The following is a 6,000-nucleotide window of genomic DNA, read 5'->3' on the forward strand; positions in this document are numbered from 1 at the left end:
AATCATGGCACTGACGAGGGACGAACACGAAGTGCCACGCAGAAGTGAAACGAGGAATTTTTTTCTTTCTTTCTTTCTTTCTTTCTTTGTGTGTGTGTGTGTGTGTGTGTGTGTGTGTGTGTGTGTGTGTGTGTGTTTAGGTGGCAGTAGTCCCAAAGTGGCCCTCATGAGGTAATGTTTCAGTGAAGTATCAATTTAATATATACCGCAGTGTGCTGGAGGGGGTGCCACGGGTCTAAGTGTGGTACTGTTATAGTAGTGTGGATGGAGTTGTAATTTACATCGAGTCTAGTGCCAACGTAGTGCCAATGTTCCGTGATTGATGTAACATAGTAGTGCCATTGTAGTGTCATCATCACACACCTACCGTTCTGGTTATGTTATGGATGCATTGTAAAACCGCGAGGTATATCATTGTAGCTTCCAATATGATACCACTTCAGTGCCGTAAATATCACTATAGTGTCATTCTTCCCGCAAAGTAACATTGTAGTGCCAATGTGACAGTCTCATGGTAACTCTATCAAAGTCCCGCTTAAGTGATACAAGTGTGGACGATGGATACCTTGTTGTTGTGGTTTGAATACATGACCAATACAGTTAAATATTTACTTCCAACATTGAGAGACATTCTTGCTCTAGCGTGTTGACAGTAATTCTATCCATGCAGAAATATTTCATTCATTTTCTTCTTCTTTCGTTGATAATTAATGTCAGATTTGTTTCTTTCTTTCTTAAGTTGAGTCACTGAAGATTATTGGCGCCATATTTGTTGTGGGAGAATGTGAGGAGATTATACGTACATGTATTAAGTTTACACACACACACACACACCGTCGTTCAGTAGCACCAGGACCGTCGTTCAAGCACCAGGACCGTCGTTCAGTAGCACGGACCGTCGTTCACAAGCACCAGGACCGTCGTTCAGTGCACCGGACCGTCGTTCAGCAGCACCAGGACCGTCGTTCAGCACGCACGGACCGTCGTTCAGCAGCACCAGGACCGTCGTTCCAGCACCAGGACCGTCGTTCAGCAGCACCAGGACCGTCGTTCAAGCACCAGGACCGTCGTTCAGTAGCACCAGGACCGTCGTTCAGTAGCACCAGGACCGTCGTTCAGTAGCACCAGGACCGTCGTTCAGCAGCACCAGGACCGTCGTTCAGCAGCACCAGGACCGTCGTTCAGCAGCACCAGGACCGTCGTTCAGCAGCACCAGGACCGTCGTTCAGTAGCACAGGACCGTCGTTCAGAGCACCGGACGTCGTTCAGTAGCACCAGGACCGTCGTTCAGCGCACCAGGACCGTCGTTCAGTAGCACCAGGACCGTCGTTCAGTAGCACCAGGACCGTCGTTCAGTAGCACCAGGACCGTCGTTCAGTAGCACCAGGACCGTCGTTCAGTAGCACCAGGACCGTCGTTCAGTAGCACCAGGACCGTCGTTCAGCAGCACCAGGACCGTCGTTCAGCAGCACCAGGACCGTCGTTCAGCAGCACCAGGACGTCGTTCAGCAGCAGCACCAGGACCGTCGTTCAGCAGCACCAGGACCGTCGTTCAGTAGCACCAGGACCGTCGTTCAGTAGCACCAGGACCGTCGTTCAGCAGCACCAGGAACGTCGTTCAGCCCAGGAACGTCGTTCACCAGCACCAGGACCGTCGTTCAGCAGCACCAGGACCGTCGTTCAGTAGCACCAGGACCGTCGTTCAGTAGCACCAGGACCGTCGTTCAGTAGCACCAGGACCGTCGTTCAGCAGCACCAGGACCGTCGTTCACCAGCACCAGGACCGTCGTTCAGTAGCACCAGGACCGTCGTTCAGCAGCACCAGGACCGTCGTTCAGTAGCACCAGGACCGTCGTTCAGCGCACCAGGACCGTCGTTCAGTAGCACCGGACCGTCGTTCAGTAGCACCAGGACCGTCGTTCAGCAGCACCAGGACCGTCGTTCCGCAGCACCAGGACCGTCGTTCAGCAGCACCAGGACCGTCGTTCAGCAGCACCAGGACCGTCGTTCAGCAGCACCAGGAACGTCGTTCAGCAGCACCAGGACCGTCGTTCACCAGCACCAGGACCGTCGTTCAGTAGCACCAGGACCGTCGTTCAGTAGCACCAGGACCGTCGTTCAGCAGCACCAGGAATCGTTCAGCAGCACCAGAACGTCGTTTACCAGCACCAGGACCGTCGTTCAGCAGCACCAGGACCGTCGTTCAGCAGCACCAGGACCGTCGTTCAGTAGCACCAGGACCGTCGTTCAGTAGCACCAGGACCGTCGTTCAGCAGCACCAGGACCGTCGTTCAGCAGCACCAGGACCGTCGTTCACCAGCACCAGGACCGTCGTTCAGCACCAGGACCGTCGTTCAGTAGCACCAGGACCGTCGTTCAGTAGCACCAGGACCGTCGTTCAGCAGCACCAGGACCGTCGTTCAGTAGCACCAGGACCGTCGTTCAGTAGCACCAGGACCGTCGTTCAGCAGCACCAGGACCGTCGTTCCAGCAGCACCAGGACCGTCGTTCAGTAGCACCAGGACCGTCGTTCAGCAGCACCGGACCGTCGTTCAGCAGCACCAGGACCGTCGTTCAGCAGCACCAGGACCATCGTTCAGCAGCACCAGGACCGTCGTTCAGCAGCACCAGGACCGTCGTTCAGTAGCACCAGGACCGTCGTTCAGTAGCACCAGGACCGTCGTTCAGTAGCACCAGGACCGTCGTTCAGCAGCACCAGGACCGTCGTTCAGCAGCACCAGGACCGTCGTTCAGCAGCACCAGGACCGTCGTTCAGTAGCACCAGGACCGTCGTTCAGCAGCACCAGGACCGTCGTTCACTGGCCCTTCCTCCACTACCGCAGTAATCAGGGGCGAATATATTATCCGCTGCTGCTACTGCTGTTGTTGTTGTTGTTGTTGTTGTTGTTGTTACTGCTGCTACTGCTGTTGTTGTTGTTGTTGCTGCTGCTGTTACTGCTACTACTACTGCTGTTACTGCTGTGTGTTGTCGTTGATATTGAATTTTGGTGCTGTTACTACTACTACTACTATTACTAATTTTTACCACACTTAACCTAACCTAACCTAACCTGCTGATGATGATTAAGCTCAAATAAATGGATTATGTCAAAATCGGATATATTTATGTTCGGAATGGTGACGTCAGTGTTCGGAAGGGTGACGTCAGTCGAAGGGTGACGTCAGTGTTCGGAAGGGTGACGTCAGTGTTCGGAAGGGTGACGTCAGTGTTCGGAAGGGTGACGTCAGTGTTCGGAAGGGTGACGTCAGTGTTCGGAAGGGTGACGTCAGTGTTCGGAAGGGTGACGTCAATGTTCGAAATGGCACGACACTTGGAAATCAAAGACTTCAATTTCTAACACACCACAACACGACCCGGGGACAAGGACCCTCTCAGGTAGACCAACCCGGATATTGATTCCCCTCAAAAAATCCCCGAGGGACCCCAGGCTGGAGATGAGGGGGAGGGAGGGAGGGGTGTAGGGAGGGAGGGGTTGGGGAGGGGAGGTTGTAGGGAGGGAGGGAGTAGGGAAAGTGGGAGGGTTGGAGGGGGGGAGGAGTAATGAGGTAGAGGGAGGGGTGATTTAGAGAGGGGTGAGGGGAGGAGTGATGTAGAGAGGAGGGAAGGAGGGAGGGGTTATGACTTTTATTCCTTCCCTTCTCTTTTCTCCCTGATGAACTGCCCTACCATCCCTTCCCTTTAACCCCTCCCACCCCATTTCCCATCCTCTTCCCATCGCTTCTCAACCCTCAATTTCTCTCCCTTTACCCTTCTAATTCCTCCTTCTTCCTCTTCCTTTCCCTTTTAGTTCTTTTTTCCTTCCTCTTACCCTTCACCATGGTCATTCTTCCTGTCCTCCTCTTCTCTCCTCTCCTCCTTTCATCCTCCTCTCCTCACCCCTCACCCTCCCCCTCTTTCTGCCCAACATTTTCTCCTTTTCCTGCCTCTGTTCTCTTCCGTTCATTACCACTGCTTCTCTTCCAAGTTTTTCCTTCCCTTAGCCTTCATTCGTCCATTTTTTTCTTACTCTTCACTTCTCCTCACTTCCCTTCACTCTTCCTCACCCTTCTTACACTGGCACCAAAGACCAGGGAAACGAAACACTGGGAGGATTGAGGGAAGTAAGAGAGAGAGAGAAGAAAGGGAGGGGTGGAAAGGAGGGAAGGGAGAAGACGGAAAGGTGGAAAGGGAGGGAAAGGGAAGAGGAGAGAAAGGTGGAAGGGAGGGGAAGGTGGAAGGGGAGAGGGAGGGAAAGGTGGAAAGGAAGAAGGGAGGAGGGAAGGTGAAAAGGAGGATGGAGTATATGAGGCCCCAGAGAAGAGGTAATATAGGTCAGGTGATGACATGAATAATAGAGAATGATCTAAGGAAGAATCTTGACTCACCTCACCCTCCCTCACTCTATCTCTCCCTCCCTCCCTTCCTCCTTCCCTCCCTCCCTTACTCTATCTCTCCCTGTATCCCCTCTCCTCCTTCCCTCCCTCTCCCTCCCTCTCCCTTCTGGTGATCGTAAACAAAGATAAGGGGTGGGTGGGAGAGGGAAGAGAGAGGTGTTTGCGTGGGGTGGGAGAGGGGAGAGAGGGAGAGGGGAAGGTAAAGAGGATAAAGAGAGGAAAGGGGAAGGAAAGAGGATAAAGAGAGAGGGGGAAGAGGAAAGCAGGAAATAGAGAAGGAATAAAAATGATAATACCTGGAATTACGTCACTGGTTATTCCCTCAATTTTAATAATAGATTTTATGTCGCTTTCCAGGTTTCAGGATACGGGAGGAGGGAGGGGGGGGTGAGGGAGGGGGGGGTGAGGAGGGGAATAGGAGGTGGGGTCTTCAGTTGGTTGTGGTGTTGCTGTGTCTGTGATTATTATTATTATTATTATTATTATTATTATTATTATTATTATTACTATTATTATTAAAAGCAACAACAGTACAGAAATATATTTATAACCTCCTTTTTCCTTCCCTCCCTCTCCCTCCCCTTCCTTCGATCTATTTACCCAACAAATTGAAAAAAAATTATTATAATAATAATAATAATAATAATAAAATAATAATAATAATAATAATGAAAATAATAGATAATTCTCGCCTGTTAAACACCTAAGTTATATAGACTACCTTGTTATAACTCTCAGTATTAACCTGTAAATATTAACTACCACCTAATTTAGCCATTTACCTTGTTAGGTGTTGTATTAATTGTCCCAGGTACATTATTTCTAAATTATAAATATTATTCTTATTATTTTTTAATATAATAAATGGGTTAATGCGAAGGTAATATTGATCGGTCGAGGGGACTAGATTCAGGAGAGGGATGTGAGAGGGATGGAGAGGGATGAGGGGGGATGGGTGGGAGAAGAGGGAGGGAAGGGTGAGGTGAGGGGAGTGAGAGGGGGGATGTTGGTAGCGGGTGGGGGGGGTGATGTGAGAGGGATGATGAGAAAGACGAGTGGGAGAGAAGGGAGAGGGGAAGTTAAGAGGGAGAGGGAAGGAGGAGATGAAGAGAGAGAGAGAGAGAATCTGATTGTATACAGGTGCGTTAAACTTAATTACATAAAATATACCTTTAATTAACTCTTTTTTTCTTTTTCACAGGTGTGTAAATATCTTGTTTAAGACTACAAGAGACGATCTGCAGGTATGTAGAAATAGTGTGGGTATTTGAAGGTGTGTAGATGTAGTGTGGGTCTTTTGCAGGTGTGTAGATGTAGTGTGGGTCTTTTCCAGGTGTGTAGATGTAGTGTAGGTCTTTGCAGGTGTGTAGATGTAAGGTGGGTATTTTTCAGGTGTGTAGATGTAGTGTGGATCTTTTGCAGATGTGTAGATGTAGTGTGGGTTTTTGCAGGTGTGTAGATGTAGCGTGGATCTTTTGCAGATGTGTAGATATACTGTGGGTCTTCCTGCAGGTGTGTAGATGTAGTGTGAGTCTTTCTGTAGGTGTGTAGATATAGTGTGGGTCTTTTTCAGGTGTGTAGATATAGTGTGGGTCTTTGCAGGTA

The 6,000-nt window shown here is 50.0% G+C and overlaps 1 protein-coding gene across 1 annotated transcript in view; it reads left to right on the forward strand.

Moving 5' to 3' along the window:
* Nucleotides 1-6,000, forward strand: part of LOC121854968 (circadian locomoter output cycles protein kaput-like) — a 312,409-nt gene that overhangs the window by 219,063 nt on the left and 87,346 nt on the right.

The sequence above is a fragment of the Homarus americanus genome, unplaced genomic scaffold (genome assembly GCF_018991925.1).
Source record: "Homarus americanus isolate GMGI-L3 unplaced genomic scaffold, GMGI_Hamer_2.0 scaffold52625, whole genome shotgun sequence".
NCBI lineage: Eukaryota > Metazoa > Arthropoda > Malacostraca > Decapoda > Nephropidae > Homarus > Homarus americanus.